Source organism: Aotus nancymaae, unplaced genomic scaffold (assembly GCF_030222135.1).
Source record: "Aotus nancymaae isolate 86718 unplaced genomic scaffold, 86718_ANA_hifiasm-v0.15.2.pri h1tg000067l, whole genome shotgun sequence".
NCBI lineage: Eukaryota > Metazoa > Chordata > Mammalia > Primates > Aotidae > Aotus > Aotus nancymaae.
Window position 1 is genome coordinate 11,673,705 of NW_026988482.1, and position 18,815 is coordinate 11,692,519.

Genomic DNA, 18,815 nt, shown 5'->3' on the forward strand with positions numbered 1-18,815 from the left:
GTGTAAATGCTTAAGTGTATTATATATATATAAAAGTCAGTGCCCAGAATATGTTTAATGAATGAATAATAAATCACAAAAAGTTTTATTTTTTGCTTCATACAGGTAACATTTTAAATTCTTTTGGATTATTTCCTCTTTGGTTTGGTAGCAACGTTGTGAGCAGGTGCTGGGTGCCAGGTATCCAGAGATAAATAATAATTTTGAGCAATTAATTTTCATAAGCAATATTAAGAAGCGATGTATCATGAACATTTTTTTTTCCTAGTTCCATCACCCAGGCTGGAGTGCAGGGGCTGCAATCCCGGCAAACTACAACCTCTGCCTCCTGCATTCAAGCGATTCTCCTGCCTCAGCCTCCCAAGTAGCTGGGACTACAGAGGCGTGCCACCACGCCCGGCTAATTTTTTGTATTTTTAGTAGAGACAGGGTTTCACCGTGTTAGCCAGAATGGTCTCGATCTCATGACCTCATGATCCACCCGCCTCGGCCTCCCAAAGTGCTGGGATACAGGTGTGAGTCGCCGCACCCGGCCCATATCATGAACATTTCTATGGCTCCAATTATACTGGTATTTCGCCTTGGGAACTGAAGCTCTGCCAGGGCAGGGGCAGTTTCTGAGTTTTGTACTGCTGCGCATCTATAGCAGGACGGGTATTTGCTGGTTTCCTTTCCTCCCCACTCACCAGGGCCCTTTTCTTCTTTCACATCTTTTTTTTCCCCTTCTTTTCCTTAAATGCTTTCTCTGAATCTTGATTCTTGAATAACTAAATCGGTAAGATTCAGTTAGGTAACGGTAGGAGGGGGAGAAAAACAGATGTGACGAGCAAGGTATGTTCGAAGAGTCGTCCATGTGGTAGGTGGCTTTGGTTAGGGAGTTTCAGAAATGGGGACCAGAGATGAAGGGCCTCGCCAGTCAGGAAAAATCATGACAGATTAGCAGTAGGAACACAGCAGAAGGTGCCTGAACAAGAGAGATGACTTAATGAAAGCCTTTACAACGCTTCTCGGGGTGATATTCCAGACTACCATCTAGAGTGGCAGAGGGCAGCCGAAGGAAGGCTCTTGCAAAAACTTGGGGAAATGGAAATGAATGAAAGGGAAATACTTGTTTTGAGATCATTTCCTTCCATATAACCTATTAGTTATTTTATTCATTCACCATACATGTATTGAGCGCCTACCTTGTGCCAGGCACTGTGCTGGGCACTGGGTATATCACCCGTGGACAATGTCGATTCCGTCTGGCTTTCATGCCCTGTTGCTTGCTCTTAGGACTGTCAGTTCAAGACGGCAAGAGCTCAGGACTGCGGAGATGGCATCCACATCCTGTCGCGCTCTGTGCCGGCGCACGGTGGTGGCGAAAATCGTGTAGTCTGAATGGATTTAAGGCCTTGCAGCATGATTGCTACATACGTCGAGACAGGAAGAAAGGGCAGGGTGGCACGGGTCTCCACGGCGAGGGCACGAGCTTGCCTGAGCGCAAGTGTGCGCCTGTGTGTGGAGGGAGGGCGCCGCTTCCCACAGCGCCCGGCGGCGTGCCCAGCTGCGCCGCAGGACCGACCCTCTCCTTCCCCAGCGCGCTCAGGCCCGCGCCCGCGGCGGCGGGAGCCGGAGGTTCCGAGCGCAGCCTCGCGTCCGTCCGCAGGCGGGCCCCGCGCCGCTCCTCCTCGCGGCGGGCGGGACTGTGCAGGGCGCCGCCCCGCGGCCGCAGCTCCGGGAAGCCCAGAGCGCGGGGGGGATCGCGCGCCCTGGCGGCGGGTGGAGCCTGAGCCGCGCGGCCGTGGCCAATCGCGCCGCTCCGGGGGAGGAGCCCCAAAGGGGGAAAAGAAAGTGCGGCGGAAAGTAAGAGGCTCACTGGGGAAGACCGCCAGGATCCAGGTCTCCGGGGTCCGCTCCGGCCGGAGGCGCGGAAAGAAGCGGCGCCCGGCGACACTGCGCCCAGCCCCGCTGCTTGCGCTGCGCCCGCTCAGCCTCCCAGGAAAGGTGAGTCTCGCGCCGCCGTGAGGGCGCAGAAGTCACCGAGCCGCAGAATCTCTGGGTGGATGGGTTCTTAGAGATCGTATAGTGAAACCCTCCTACTTTACAGAAGGGAAAACTGAGGCACAGAACGAGGCAGTGGCTGGGATAGGTCATACTGCTAGTTGGGACTGGAGCCCGGATTCGAACCCAAACGTTCAGAGACCCATCTTTGCTTTGCAGGGATTTAAGTAACGCAGTTGTGGGACGTCGGCTCGTTGCTGCCCTCATCCTCAGCCCTCTGAGGGATATACCCCTGTTTTCCTTTTCACCGCCCCCTCCCTTCTACCACCCCCCCCCCCACCATCTCCGCCTTGGTTTCTCCAGACGCTGCTGTAAGCTCTGGGGATAGAAGGAAGCAGTGTGTCCTAGCATGCCCACTCGGTATCACGCCGCTGTCAGCCCAGAGCTGTGACAGCCTGGGAAAATGCTGCTTGCAGCTTCACCCCCTCTTACCCTGACCTGCTTTCTCAGAAAGATGCCCCTGCCCAGGTGTCAGACCAGCTTCTGGAGGAGCAAGGGGACAGGGGAGGGAGGCCCGGGCGCCAGTGACCTCCTGTGATACTGTTTCTTCCCAGCCCCGGAGGAAGCAGAGCTAGTGGCCCTGTGGGAGACAGGGTCTCTTCATTTGGGAAGAGCTGACTTAGAGCCCCTTCCTTCTTCTAAATACTGGGAAGGGGGCAAGGAAGCCGAGTTAAAGAAAAAAATCACAAACATAAAAGCAAACTTCTGCTGTTTCCTTTAAGAGCTAGTCCCAGCCTGTCTTCCCTCCACCTTCTGGTTGTGAAATTGTGAACCAGGGCGCCACGCGAAGCATTTTGCTGCTCTGCTGTACAGATCCCCGGTTTAGCGACTGGATGAGAAAGAGGACTTACCTGGGGTTTTGACTCCAGCTCTGCCATGTATTAACTGTGTCAACTTGGGCAAGTTATCCCACCTTTCTGATACTGGGTTTTTGTTTTCTTTTTTCTTTTTTTTTAAATTCCAGCCGCGAAATGGAGATTTATAATGGTCACAATGAGCCCTTTGGGTAGTTGGGAGGATGAAATGGGATCATTCAACTAGCTTGTTTAGCACAGTGCCTGGCCTGGCACCTGGTTGCTTCAAAACTCATAGCAACTATTGTAAATATTGTCACATAGTAACCTTGCAGACAGTGGGTTTTCGGAAAGGTGGTTTCATACTACCTTAGAGAGGCATTTAAAAAAAAAATCTGTAAATGTGGTGATTTTCTTCTTTTGAGTTTGAGCAGCTCTTTTAGAATTTTCTAAATGTTGTCCATGTGTGATTTGGATCATGGATGCTTAGCTCGAAATGTAAAATTGATGTTTCTCAGTGATGTGAATTTCCTACTAGTTTTTAGGTCAAACCTCAGGCCTGTGAACTGCCCTGATCTGAGACGTCCTTTATTGACAAAGAGGGTCTTGAAATAGATAAGAGGCAGAAAGACAAGAGGAGAAAGTTGGAAGTTGCAGCTATGTTACAGATTGTTCTAAGCCCTCTATCCCTGCTCTCTTAGGTCAGTCCAGCAACCTTACATTTTTTTCATCTAGTATCAGAAAACAACAACATTCTTATATATTTCTTTTGGTTTGTACAGAGATGCTGCTACATTCAGACCCTTCTGGACACAAACTTGTCTTATTTAAATACACGAACACACAGATACTCACATGTCTTCCTGTATTATTGGTATTTTAAAATTAAATTAAAATTAAATGGATTCCCTCCTACACTCTTACCCTAATTATGACAACTGATTTTATTCTGATGCACTTCATGCAATTATTTACTACTATCTACTGGTTTTGCCATAAGTCCTTAAATTGAGTGTCCAGCATTTGTATTTGGCTGCCTCCTTCACGGGCCATAGCATTTGTATGCAGTATTGGTAAGTGCTTGAGAACAGGGTGTGATATATCTTGATGGAGGATAAGAGCCCAGTGGTGCCTACTTAGGTACCTCCTGCACCAAGCATTTGTAAAGGATGGGATCACCTGCTCCCATCGGCTTGTTCTGTGTACATGCGTTGTGATGAGCTGGCTGGGATACATCTGAATGTGTGCCTGAGAGACAGGGGCCATGTGGCAGAAAAGGAAAATGTTCAAAATAAGGTCAGATCATGAGGGTGGAAGAGAGATTAAAAGTTAATTCCCTTGGTTCTGGTTCTTCAAAGAAAGATTGGTCAATTATACCTTTTATTTTTACACAGATTATTACTGTTAATAAAACCATATATATGTGTAGAAGTTTAAAATTTCCAAAGCACATTTTATTTTTTTCCTTGTTATTCACAATAGCTCTGGGAGGACATGGCAGGAAAATTGATAGAGAAAAGGAGCCTGTGTTTTGTGGTCAGACCTACTTGATTTCAAATTCCAGTTATCATGCCTGAGTAGTTGGTGATATTCAGCAATTTATTCCATCATTTAAAGTTTCTGTTTTATCCAGTTCTAAAATGGAAAAAAAATGCTTATCTTAAAAATCTGTATAAAGATTGCCTGAACCCAGGAGGCAGAGTTTGTGGTGAGCCCAGATCGCGCCATTGCACTCCAGCCTGGGTAACAAGAGCGAAACTTCATCTCAAAAAAAAAAAAAAAAAATCTGTATAAAGAATAAATTCAATAGAATAATGTCAAGTATAGGTAGTGAATAGGTGCTCATTAAATGATAACTCTTCTTATCTAATCTCAGTTTATTGAGAACATAACTGGAATGAGACTCAGATAAATGAAAAGTTGCTAGAGGTCACATGTTAGTATGTTTCAACTCTGGGAATACAGTTCATACCTTTTCATGTCTAGTTTAGGGCATTTCTCGTCACACTCTGTTTCCTTGCCAATGAAATATTTAACAGTTTACTTCAGTTATTAGGTTGGACTTATGTGGTTGGTTACTTCAGGATATCCTTTTTGTTGAAAAGTGGGCATTTCCTTGCTGAGAGAACAATCCTTAAGCACAGTTCTGTAGAATTTAGTGGGGCCGACTGCCACAAGAGGGAATTGAAGGCAATGGTCTCTAAGACAACCTTCCTACTCTGTTGTGTTTGATGTAATACACCTTTGATTCCTAAGAGAAAGGTTACTAACTAAGAAGACATAAAGTACAGAATTATGTCACTCTTTTCTTCCTGTTGTGAGTGGTTTCTTCCCTCTGCCATCCTCATGATAGTTCAAAGGCTGGGAAGAAGCTTGAACAACAGATGTCATGAATGTCCATAGCATTATTCAACTTTCTTGGACAATTTTGTGGGTACTAAGGTAGACAGAACAGTGTGCAAAGGAGGCATTTGCAGAAAGAGACCACTGCTTACAGGTGGTGCTGATCACTTGTCTGGAGTTTCAGTCCTTGTGGAAAGTGATGGTTGCAGGCTTGTGTAGGAAGATGAAAGGATCTGTTTCTGGCCCAGGCAGTGGGGCTATTCATCTACTGAGGCTCTTCATAGGCCATTAGATCCCTTTTCGTTGTAGCAAGCACACAGGCTTGCAAACGCAGTTGTAGAAGAAACGTTTTGTTCCTTGCTTTTGGGATTTTGGAGCATATGTTTGCTTTTGCACAAAAGTAAGCAGTTAGCATATTCTTACCTGTGCCAGGTAGGAAAGCAGAATGTGGCTGGAGGAAATCAGAGGAAGTAGGAAAAAAAACTAAGATTATCTCCAGCCTATACACAGCTTCATTTGTTGCTCAACTTCATCAGGCTTTTGCTGGTGACACAGGTGTAGGATCTGGTGAGTCACTGTTGCCTTGCCCATGAAATATTAAAGAGAGCCACCTACTGTGCTCTTTGCCCATTTTGGAAATGGTTCTGTGTAGACAAAATAACGAAACACTGAAGAACAGGAAGGTTACAGAACGTTTGGCATGTGATATTCTAAGGGATAAATTCAGGTTAGCCACTCATTTGATGCTTTGTTTTTTTGTTGTTTTTATTTATTTATTCAGAAATTGAGAATGCATGGTTTACAGTGATAGGGTTGTTAGGAGACATCCCTTTGGTCCACCTTCATTCTAACTATCTCTGGCAGCTATGGTAGTGTGGATCTCAAGAGTCTGGCTGAAATCTGAGGCAAGTTATTCTGTAGGGATGATCTTTTGGCTCCATAGCTAGGAAATAGGAACACTGATGCTTCCTTAGAAGCTTAAGTCCCTATTTATTTCAAAACCTTATTCATAGAAAGCATTTAATAAACACTGATTCTGTCTTCTACCAACAACTCCTTCAATGTATTTGTCTGTTAAATTATGATCATCAAAATTTAATAGCCAAATTTACTAGTCTCCATCATTATTTGTGCTGAATGTCTTGAATATATCATCTCATTCAATCTTCACAATAATCTCGTGTATTTTTTTTAAGGAAACCAAGGCTCATAGAGTTATGTAGCACGGCCTATGATTTTAGTCTGTTTTCATGCTGCTGATAAAGACATACCCAAGACTGGGCAATTTGCAAAAGAAAGAGGTTCATCGGACTTAGAGTTCCACGTGGATGGGGAGGCCTGACGATCATGATGGAAGGCAAGGAGGAGCAGGCCTTGTCTTACATGGATGGCAGCAGGCAAAAACGGGAGCTTGTGCAGAGAAACTCTCGTGTTTAAAACCATCCGATATTGTGAAACCCATTCACTATCACGAGAACAGCACGGGGCAGACCTGCTGCCATGATTCGGTCATATCCCCCTGGGTTCCTCCCACAACATGTGGGAATTATGAGAGCTACAGGATGAGATTTGGGTGGGGACACAGAGTCAACGCATATCAGGCTATGTAACAGCACAAAGCAAGAAATGATGCCGAGACTCATCTATGCATTTTATTTTAGAGCTAGGAAGAACTTCCAGTTGTTCCACCTCTGGAATAGAACTGAAGACATAGACTAAGACAAATGACCTACCCAATCATCACCCTACATCCTCATCCTGGTATTATTTTGCCTGTGACTGAGAAATATCTTTATCTTTGGACCTAAAATATGGGAGAGGTGAGCTAGATGATCTCTATATTTCTTCTGCTCTAATGCATTGTGTGTCTTTAAGATTCCTTTCAACTTTGAGATTCTGTAATCCCATCTATTTGCAAAAGTTAAAGCTAAAATGGGGAAAGGGGAGTAAAAAGAAAATACCCTTATTGTTTTATGCCCTGGAGATGTGTTTTTCTGAACAAAGAAGGGTAAGAGAAGTCAGCATTTCATCAGCACATGTACTTTTGTCATTTCGATTAAATACAAGAATAACTCTCAGATATATATTCTTATATCCCTTTTACAGATGAAAGAACTGAAGCTCAGAGAGACTTGTAGACTTGCCCAAGGTTATCCAGTTAGTGACGATAGGAACCTGTGTGTGCCTGAATGCAAAGCTTTTTGGTCCACTACCTAGATACCACACCATGAAATCTGGAAACTTATATAACTAGATTTGTAAATGACCCTCTCTGTATCCTCACACCACACTACCTCAGCTTCTGTCTCTTCTCCTCTTCTTCTACTCTTTCCTTTCCAAACATGCTGCTCAAATCCTTTCTTGATTCTCTCCAGCTCACAAAACCCCTTTAAATGCATATAACATCTATCTCTATTGTGATTTTTTTTTTAACTGTGGTCCAGTAATTTGTAATTTGCAGCTTTATTTTTGTTCATCTCCATTGGGCACAGGGCACAATAAACTATGTCATCAGCTGAGAGACACAAACTTTATCTATCTATCTATCTATCTATCTATCTATCTATCTATCTATCTGAATTGTGCATTGATCATCTTTCTATCTAGCTCTATTTATTAGTGAAGTTAAAGAAAGATAAAGCATATTAAGCCCCTAACTCTTAATAGCTGGCACCTAGAAGGCACTTGGCAAATATTCATTCCTCCCTCGTCGTTCAGCACTGCTGTTTACCCAAATCATTACTCATTTAATGAGTCTCAGATGGAGAGGGGGAGTATATTGAGTAGATGCCCCAGCTGGTCTAAAAGAATGTGCCACAGTTTGGCAGACAATGGGGATGGCAAAGGATAGGAAATGAATGTGATATTTACCTTCAAATATCAGCTGAGGAGATGGTTTATTCTGCCCTGTCCCTAGCACAGTGACTCATATGTAAGAAGTGCAAAATTGAGTGGATGATGGGTTCATATTATGTCAGTAGGCCCAAAATGGACTTTCTGGATTTCTCATGCTTTATCAATAATATTAGTTATGTCAATGTTTGCCTCTACAGATTAATAAAGCAGTTTTAATTTCCTTTAGTTTTGCAGTCACAAAATCAGATAATGATAAGGAGTCATAGGCTCTAAGAAGGTTAGACATTACTGGCTCAATGATGGGAAAACCCATTTCTATCCTAATGATAAAGGGAGTTTTGCAGAAAACACAGTGAAGGATGATGCTGAAGTGCATGTTTGCATTTATTGACAGCAAGACTAGTGTCAAGTGTCATAAATTGTCAGAGAGAATGTAGGAGGTTTCCACTGAAGTAGGCAGCTGCAACAAGTCTCAATCTCAAGATTTCTAAAAGCATTGAAGAATTTACATCTGTTCAACTATTATTTGATATAATTGGCATTGGTTGAACATATGAACAGGTAACCTTTTATGTCTGGTTTATATCCACCAGATGCTTGTGATTTCTACCTTTCTGGCACAAAAGTCCTCATAATTACACTGGCTTCCTCCTCTGCCAATCAATGCTAATGGCAACAGAAATGAGAAGCAGTCATTTTATAAGCTCTGATGTCTGAAAATGTTCCTTTCATAGATAGTACAGTTTCTTACGCCAGTATGGTTAGATGCTGCCACAACTTAAAATTGTGTTTCCATAATATAGTCTTTGACATCTAACTGATGTGCCTGGGTTTGACTTCAGCCAAATTATTTGGTCTGTCTTTGCCTTATTTTTATAATCTGTAAAATGGGAATAATAAACCCATTTCGTCAGGCTTTTGGTGTCGGTCAAATGCCATGATATTTATTAAGAGCCTTGTCCATAGGGATTTTATCCTCTATTACAATTAACAATAGCGATGAAAATGGTTTCATTGTGTGCCCAAATGGATACTGAGTTAGGAAAAGAAAGGCCCAGTTTGAAATAAAAACAGTTTTTGTTTGTTTTTATATAATTTTAAGTCCTCAAAATGCTTGTTATTGTATATACAAATATATACACATATAACTTTTTTTTACTATGATTCTGAGGTAATCAGGGCAAGTGTTGCTAATGTTTTTACATCCTGAGTCTCAAAGCGGCTACATATTTTCTACAGCCAAGCAGCTAATAAATAGTGGAACTAGGACTTGGACCCTAGTTTTCTAACTCCAGTGTTACGTGTTTTGTTTTGTTTTTCCTCACTCATCAGCCCTGGTCCTGATTAGTGGCTTTTCCTTCTCTAGACTCCTTGTTTTCACCCCAAAAATGAGGAATTTGGAAAATATGCTGTCTGAATTAGAATGTTTTATAAATCAGTGACTGTAGAGCAGTGTCTTAGGAGGTATCTCATTGGCCTCAGTGAGAATTACAACTCAGTACTGCACTGAGAGTCAGATCCATAAAGACACCTTATGTCCTTAAGGATGCGATTCTGCCACATTCCTCTGACCTGCAGACCATTCTCTATCTGCCTCATTCCCTTCAGAATCCAGGTTTGGGGATGGGTAGAAAAAGTAGATGAATGGGTTAGGCACATGGGCATTAAATATTTGAGAAATGAAAATGGAGCCTTTCTTAAAAAAAAAAAAAAGCAAGTTCTGTATTGTCATTAATCTCCATAATCTTCTACAACAAAATAAAGGATAAAATATTTTGGTTTAATTTGAATTCTAGCATTATGAGTACATATTTTTTGCTTTCTTCTTTGGAGCTTTTAGTGCCCACAGAAGAAGCTTGACTCTCCTTAAAATACGAGTTCTTTCTGTTTATAGAAATGATGGAGATTTGAGAATGGTAATACACACTAAATAGCACTTTTCTGGAAGATTATACTTCAGTTTCCCAATTACAGAGTAAGACAGTGGTGGGGGCAGCAGATTGAATGGATAGAGAGGATAGTAAGAAGTAGGCTGGCTTCAGAATCAGGGCTGGGTTTGAATTCTAGAGACTGCATGCTTAGCCTTTCCAGACTTCGTTTTCTCATCTATAAAAGGCTATAAACATGCCCTGCCCTTCCCTCCCTTCCTCCCTCCCTTCCTTCCATGTGTCTATGTATGTATGTATGTATCTATGTATCTATGTATCTGTGTATATATCTATGTATGTATGTATCTATCTATTATCTTTCTATCTCTATTTAATAGTAAGGTTAAAGTAAGATAAAATATATTAAGTCCCTAGCTCTTAATAGCTGGCACCTGGAAGGCACTCAGTAACTATTCATTCCTTTCTCTTAATTCAGCACTGCTGTTTACCCAAAGCCTCACTCATTTGATGAATCTCAGGTGGAGAGGAGAAGTTATCAAGTGGATGCCTCAGGTAGCCTAAGAGAATGTGCCACAATTTGGCAAACAATTGGGATGGCAAATGATAGAAAACCAATGTAATATTTACCTTAAAATATCTCCGAATCTTTCGTGTGTAGGAGGAATTAGACCAGTGATAAATTGTAGTGCATGGATCTTCTACATCAGAATCATGTGGATAGCTTCTGAAATGAGCAGATATCTAGGGTTTCTGCACTGAAGTCTAAGAATCATTGGATTAGAATTTTCAATACCAGTAGGCAGGATATTGTAGGGATTTGATTTGTATTCAAATTCTGCTCCATCTGTGTGAAACTAAGAAAGTTATTTAACTTTTCTATGTTACTCATTGGGTTGTGGGAAGAAGTAACTCATTTAATACATATGAAGTGCCTAACTCACAGTTTTACTTAAGTATATAAGCCCGTCTTTGAAATACCTTGTGTGACTTTGTTTAACTTACATTTTATTTACTCTCTGACTGAATGTCCTAGATAACTATATGACTAAGTCTTTCATTTTCTTGAAGTCTTTGTTCAATATATTCTCAGGGAAGGCTGCTTGGGTTGCTTGACTTTGCAGGGGTTGGGGAAGGAGAAGCAGGAGTAGGGCTGCTTGCTCTCAGAAATCCTGATCTCTCTTACTCTACTTTATTTTTCCTTTATTCTGTGGCATTTGTTACCATATAAGCTTACACTTACTATTGTATTATTTTATTTAGTCTATTTTTTAAATTTAACTTTTAAGTTCAGGAGTACATGTGCAGGTTTGTTACATAGGTAAATGTGTGTTGTGGGAGTTTGTTGTATAGATTATTTCATTGCCCAGGTATTAAGCCTAGTACCCATTAGTAATTTTTGCTGATCCTCTCCCTCCTCCCACCTCCTAGCCTCCAGTGGGCCCCAGTGTGTGTTGTTTTACTTTATGTTTTCATATGTTCTCATTTAGCTCCCAATTCTAAGTGAGAACATGCAGAATTAGGTTTTCTGTTTCTGTGTTAGTTTGCTAAGGATAATTGTCTCCAGCTCTATCCATGTTCCTGTAAAGGACATGATCTCATTCCTTTTTATGACTGCTTAGTACTCCATGGTGTATATGTACCACATTTTCTTTATCCAGTCTACCATTGATGGGCATTTAGGTTGATTCCATGTCTTTGCTATTGTGAATACTGCTACAGTGAACATACACATACCTGTGTCTTTGTAATAGAATAATTTATATACCTTTGGGTGTATACCCAGTAACGGGATTGCTGGGGTGAGTGGTATTTTTCCTTTTAAGTCTTTGAGGAATTGCCACACTGTCTTCCACAATGGTTGAACTAATTTGCACTCCCACCAACAGTGTATAGTGTTCCTTTTTCTCTTTAACCTTGCCAGCATCTGTTATTTTTTGACTTTTTAATAGTAGCCCTGGATTTCTCTAATAAGCAGTGATGTTGGGCTTCTTTTCATATGCTTGCTGGTTTCATGTATGTCTTTTGAAAAGTGTCTGTTCATGTCCTTTGCTCATTTTTTTAATAGGGTTGTTTTCTTTCTTGTAAATTAGTTTAAGTTCCGTCTAGATGCTGGATATTAGACCTTTGTCAGATGCATAGTTTGCAAAATTTTTCTCCCAAAGCAAAGGTTTTCTGTTTGCTCTGCTGATCATTTCTTTTTTTGTGCACAAGCTCTTTAATTAGATCCCATTTGTCAATATTTGCTTTTGTTGCAACTGTTTTTGGTGTCTTCATCATGAAAAATCTTTGCCTATTCCTATGTCCAGAATGGCATTGCCTAGGTTATCTTCCAGGGTTTTTGTAGTTTGGGGTTTTGCATTTAAGTCTTTAATCCATCTTGAGTTAATTTTTATATAAGGTGTAAGGAAGGGGTTCAGTTTCAGTCTTCTTTATATGGCTAGCCAGTTACCCCAGCCTTATTTGTTGAATAGGGAATCGTTTTCTCATTTCTTATTTTTCATTTCCCCTCTAATAGGCTGTAATGTCCACAAGGACAGGGACACTTTATTTGCTTATTGCTGTATCCCAGGTGCCTAGAATAGTTTCTAGCAAATAGCAAATGGCCAATAATAAATCAAAGATAAATAAATAAGTGTATGGATAGATGTTAGTGTGATTATTTGTCCCCAAGAAGTAGAAGGAGATAGAACTGAATAAGACAGTAAATTATACATGTACTATTGAAATAAAATTTGACACAAATATATGCACATATACACACATATATATACACACTTACATATATATACATATGTATATAGAAGTATATGCATGTATATTTGGAATGCTGAGTATTTAAATATTTAAATAATAATTTATATCTATATACATATATATGCATGTGTACATGTATATATGTATATGTAAAAATAAACATAAGTATTTATTTATCTATATATTCAGGAATTTTTCAAAGACACCTGAGGAAGCAGAGATGTTGAAGTGTTTATTGTTAGGTTGCTATAGCGATAGGGAGAAAAACAAAAATACATACATTTGAGTAAAGAGGCAACAGACAAACAGACGAAATACAAGTGATTTCAGGATAAGCAATGAAAGGCTAAGATTAAAACAGCAACCAACATTGGAGGGATGCAGAAGAGGAACAGTTTTTAAGTAGAGTAGTCAGAGGAGCGATCTCAGAGAAAGTGACATTTGAACTAAGACAAAAGCCTGCGAAGGAGCCAGGATAGGCCTGAGGTCGTCATTGAGGTGATGGGTCAGGTAAGAGGGAGAGAAGAGCTGGAAATAAGGTTCTCAGATAGGCGGGGGCTAGGTCAGACTTGTCTTTCAGGCCATGGTGAGGAGTTTGGATTTTACGCAAAGCGTAGCAGGGAGTCACTGAAAAGACAGAAACAGGATGATGACCAGGTCAAATATATTTAAAACTTTGAACAGAGAGGAAGGAAAATAGAACTTATTTAAGAAGATGAGAAGATCAGCTGCTCTGATTTCATCATATAGGCTGTTATGAACAGATGAGAAAGACGATTTGGTTTCACCGATGTTTCATTCATATCCTGTCATTCCCATTAGAATGTTTCAAAGGGGAAAGCGAAAACCCAGCTAAAATGCGGAAAACCTATGTATGTATATGTGGCTTTGCTTTTTCTCAAATAATACCATTCTTATTTCCAAATGCATTAAGTAATGGATGGAAATGTATGCACTATTGCTCAATTCAATTCAGCTGGAAACTTTACAGTTCTTGTGTAGGTGTTTTATGTAATCAATTCCCCAAAACATTGGACCTAGAGCTATTTCCTTATGAAACCTCAGCTACCAGTTTCTGAAATCTGCTGTAGTGAAGAGTAAGCATGTGAAAGGCAAATTTAATTCCATACATGATCAATTTCTTCTTTCTCACTCTACAAGTTTAAATGATACCTAACTCTTCAAGAAGTAGCTTACGGGTCATCTCTTTCATGATGTGTTTACTGGGCACAAGCACATATAGTCTCATGCATACCCCTTCACAATATGAGTTTAAAATAGCTTGATAACATATGCCAGACTCTATTTCAAATTTTCTATAAATAATTTCTTTTTGAAATCTCAGAATTACCGTATGTGGCTGGTGAAGTTATAATCATCATTTTACACAAGACAAAACTGAGACCTGGAGTCACAGAGTTGATCAGTGGTAGAGTCAATATTGGAACTGGAGCAAGCCTAATCATTATGTCATTCTGCTCTTTGATTGTAAATAGTAAACCTGTAAATTTATTCACCTCTACTTGTCCCACTTACTTTGTGGTACCTTACATGAAGGAATAGTTCAATAAGTGTATTGAATCAGTGAATTAATCCATGACCTATTCTTTCAAGTTGTATCATTTCATTAGCAAATGGTGATAAAAACCTGGGTTTTAGACTAAGACAACCTAGGTAGGCAGAAGGTACTCACTACCTCTGTGATACGGTAAAATTACTAACATTTCTAAACCTGTTTCTTCATCTGTGTTCTTGGCATGAATGTGGGGCTGTTGTGAGGATTAAATGAAGTATGCATATAAAGCACTTAGCATAGTGCCTGGAACGTAATTAGTTCTAAGTCTATTTGAACTGTGTTTATTATTTTTTGAACTAAAATAACCTCCCCAAACATGATTACAATTATGTACCAGGCGGTTTTTTAAGTTGTGCTTGTTTTATTAACTTTCCTTTAAAAATCAAAGCCAAAGATCCAATCATGTAATCAGTGATGTTAATTTTGTTCCAGGGCTCATTCTGGCACCCTGTCCTCAGCAGAATATGCAGTGTGGGTTCTGAAAGGCCCTCCTATAGGAAGGAAGGCCAGTTCAGGGGAATAACACGAGAGCAAAAGGTGCTGTGTGACCATCCTGCCTTTTACCTCCAAACATCTGACATAGCTACAGGCGGCACTTCCAACCTTGCCAATCTACCTCCCCAGCCTGGGTCTACCTTGCTGGAAAGTTATTTTATATTCCAGTGATGGTCCCAGAGCATTTTGGGTGACACGGGAAAAACAGCAGAAGACTAAAATTCTGCCCAGATAACGCTTAATGAGGTTAATTTACAGAACTTACTGGAGGTTTAGGACCTAATATCGATCCTGTACCTCTTGTGTGCCAGGAGCTGTGCTGAGTGTGTTAGTTTTATGATCTCATTCAGTCCTTACTGCAGCCATATACAAATTTAAATTTTAGTCGTAAACCAAATTTACAACTAAAAAATAAAAATAGAAAGTGACATGCTTGCCTCCATGTGTTTTTTGCAGGGCTGTGGTGATAAAATCAAATACTTCTTGTGTTTTGCCACATTCTTCTTTGAAAGCAAATTTTGCAGGGTTACAACACCTTTAGAGTCTCCAGGGACCTCCCCTGCAGTGAAGACATGTTTGGCAGAGAAATGAGGCAAAGGTTATATGTGGAAGGCAGGAAGCTTCATTCCAGTTGACAGTTTCCTTTGACCTGGAAGAAGCTAGTAACAATGAGCTGAGTTCTATTTTGTGGATTACATTTGTGTGTTTCTTTGTAGAAAACCAATATGGTGCTTATATGCAATTTTATTTTTTTCGTTCTTGTTATGGGATGTTTAAAAGGTGTAACTTTTATCCTTCTACGTTTCCCAAGTAAAGCTGAGATGTTTCAATGTTCCTGACACAATTTGATGAATTATTTTAAGAAAAGGTGTACATACACACACGCACATGTGTGTGCATACACATACACACACACGAGAATGGTGCCTGATTCATAATTGGCACTTACGATATATTTGCTGAATGAATGCATGAGAAAATAAATGCATCTCCTATTTCATCTTTCTCTCTCTGAGAATGAGAACTGCTGCAGGATTTTTTCCAGTGGCAAGTTTCAAAATATACCTTTCTTTTTAAATTTTTGCTTTAAGAATAATTTCAGAAGGAGATTATTCTAAAATATGGAGCATTACTTAATCTTATTTATGCAGGACAGTTAATTGGAGTGGGCCATAATTCCATTGGAATTTATTGAGGTGAGATCATTTACTTGTATACTAAATGGTCCCAGACTGATAAACTGTTAAATTTGTGTAGTCTGATTTTCATAAATTTGCTGGCCTTTCTTTCTCTTATTGTCTGCTAGTTCTTGTTGCTTTTGGCACATCTGGCTCTCCATTCCCTATACAATTAACAGTTTCTACTTTACTGTAGCCCAGGGAGCTAGGTAATAAATTTGTTGGACCATGCATATGGTAAGAATACACAGCTTTGGGCCAGCTGTGGTGGCTCACACCTGACCTGTAATCCCAACACTTTGGGAGGCTGAAGAGGGTGGATCACCTAAGGTCAGGAGTTTGAGAACAACCTGGCTAATGAAACCCCTGTTTCTACTAAAAATACAAAAATTAGCTGGGCTTGGTGGTGGGCGCCTGTAATCCCAGCTACTCAGGAAGCTGAGGCAGGAGTATTTCTTGAATTTGGGAGGCAGAGGTTTCAGTGAGCCGAGACTGTGCCACTGCACTCCAACCTGGGTGACAAGAGCAAAACTCCGTCTCAAAAGAGTGAGAAAAAAAGAATACACAACATTGAATGTGGACTAGAGAGACTCTTTTCCAAGGTAAGGAAATGAAAAGTTATGGCTGTTGTAGAAACAGTCTTCTTAGAAGTGAGTTGATACCACACATGGTTATACTGGGTTTCAGTTGCTTGTGTTAATAAAAAGGGAGAATTGATAGGGATAATTCACTTACTCGTTTGGACAATAAGCATTTTCTGAAAAACTTCTGAAGGCAAGAGACTGGTGAGATATAGAGAATTAAAAGAGCAAATACACAAACCCAACTGAAAGATAAAACATACACAGGGTTTTATAATACAATTTATGCAGTATTTCAAATAGTATAAAAATACATAACATATCTTGAAAAGATGTACGATATAATAAAACATTTGGTATTTAAAAGGAAAGACAATACTGTAAATCAGGAAAGGCTTTATAAGGAAGTTGTATTTAAAGTAAATCTTGAAGTGATGAACAGGTTGGACATAGAAAGATTGGTAAGGAGAAGTGGTAAGTGAATTATGGTCTGACCAGGGGTGAGTAAATGATATGGATTGTGAGACATCAGAGAGAGCTACAATTGTGGAAGAAACTGGGCAACTGAAGGCCTACGACAGGATATTTGGGAGGTCAGAGAACAGTTATAACCAGAAATCCTGAGAAGGCACTGGGTAGGAAGTCTGTTGAAGGCTGTTGCTTCTGCCTGTCAGACAGTCAGAAAAGAAAGCTGGATGTGAGGTGGAAGAGGACAGATTGGAGCCCATGAGTCTCTAGTCTGATGAGAAAGGTGTTCTGCAGAAGAGACTGGTGCTCTTAGCCATGGAATTTCACATCTGCCTGGCCTCAGACTTGGAGAAGTTTAAAGGGAAGATCTGGCAGGAACTGAAAGAGTGGTGGGCATGGCTGCTCCCCATCTAGGAGGTGAATCAGTGGTCAGCAACATGTGTGAACTGCAGTAGTACCTAGAGGCCTCGACAGACCCCTGAATTAACTTCTCTGTGGGCAGCCCTAACTTGGAATTACAGAGACAGTAAGGAATTCTAGGAAACATAATTCCAATTTAACTATGTTGGCACAGTTAAGAAACAGAAATGACTTTTGTCTTAGAGAAAGGGAAGATCATGAAAACATAAAGTGAAGGGGGAAAACAGGCACCTTCCCTGGAGAGTCCAGTTTGACCGGGATCTGATGTGTGAATACTAGGATCACTGAATGCAAGGAGGCACTGTTTTTTAGGGACCTTAAATGCACTGTTAAGAAATTCATACTTAATCCTATAAGATATGGAGACACACTGAATATTCTTGAGTAAGGGAGGGGCATTATTAGATCTGTATTTTAGACAGATATGGCAGTGGGTGTCAAAGCATTGGAGCTTAGAGAGGGAATAAGTGGGGCAATTGATGAGGATTCTATTATAGTAAGGCAGAAAATGTGCATTCCCAGAGCTTTCTTCTGTTCTCAATTAATGAGATGACCCAGAGTAATCATAAGATGTTCAGAACCATTCTGGGAATTAAAAATGCTAGTGTAGGCCGGGCGCGGTGGCTCAAGCCTGTAATCCCAGCACTTTGGGAGGCCGAGGCGGGTGGATCACGAGGTCAAGAGATCGAGACCATCCTGGTCAACATGGTGAAACCCCGTCTCTACTAATACAAAAAATTAGCTGGGCACGGTGGCGCGTGCCTGTAATCCCAGCTACTCAGGAGGCTGAGGCAGGAGAATTGCCTGAACCCAGGAGGCGGAGATTGCGGTGAGCCGAGATCGCGCCATTGCGCTCCAGCCTGGGTAACAAGAACGAAACTCCGTCTCAAAAAAAAAAAAAAAAAAAAAAAAAAAAAAAATGCTAGTGTACATTGCAAGCCAAAGTGATTTCACCTTTGGCTACTGTTGTCACCTCTAATGCCCTTATGGCATGCCTAGATAACTCTTCTTTAAAATTCTCTGGTAAGTTTGCCTCTAGTAGATGAAGAACAAATAGAAATGTATGTCCAATTAGAACATCGACTTAAATGAAATTGGCTTATGCAATCATGTCAGTATCATTTTGAGAGAAGAAGAGATCCTATAAAAGCAAGTACTTATTTTACAGAGTAAATTAAGACTTTAGGGATTTACTGAGTGGTAGCAACAACATTCCCTCGTGTTTGTCCAAGTGCCCAACAATTTACAAACCACTTACATGTTCATTATCTCATTTGATTTGATAACAGCTCTGCAAGGTCAGTTTTATCTGAATTGTTATAAGTGAAAAAACGGAAGCTCACAGGCTGTGATGACCATCAAGTGGTCACTTAGTCCTTGATGAATCAGAAAGGAAAGCTGGACGTGATGTGGAAGAG

The 18,815-nt window shown here is 40.6% G+C and overlaps 1 protein-coding gene across 4 annotated transcripts in view; it reads left to right on the top strand.

Annotated features, from left to right (window-relative positions):
* Positions 1-1,850: 1,850 nt before the first annotated feature.
* Positions 1,851-18,815, top strand: part of IL1RAP (interleukin 1 receptor accessory protein) — a 153,850-nt gene continuing 136,885 nt past the window's right edge. For 2 of the 4 annotated variants that reach the window (XM_064366920.1, XM_064366922.1), the window contains exon 1: positions 1,895-1,986. The gene's annotated coding sequence lies outside the window, so the exon portion shown is untranslated. Of the gene's footprint in view, positions 1,987-6,869; positions 7,001-18,815 lie in introns of those variants that run through there. The other 2 variants (XM_021671369.2, XM_064366921.1) reach the window with 2 other exon arrangements.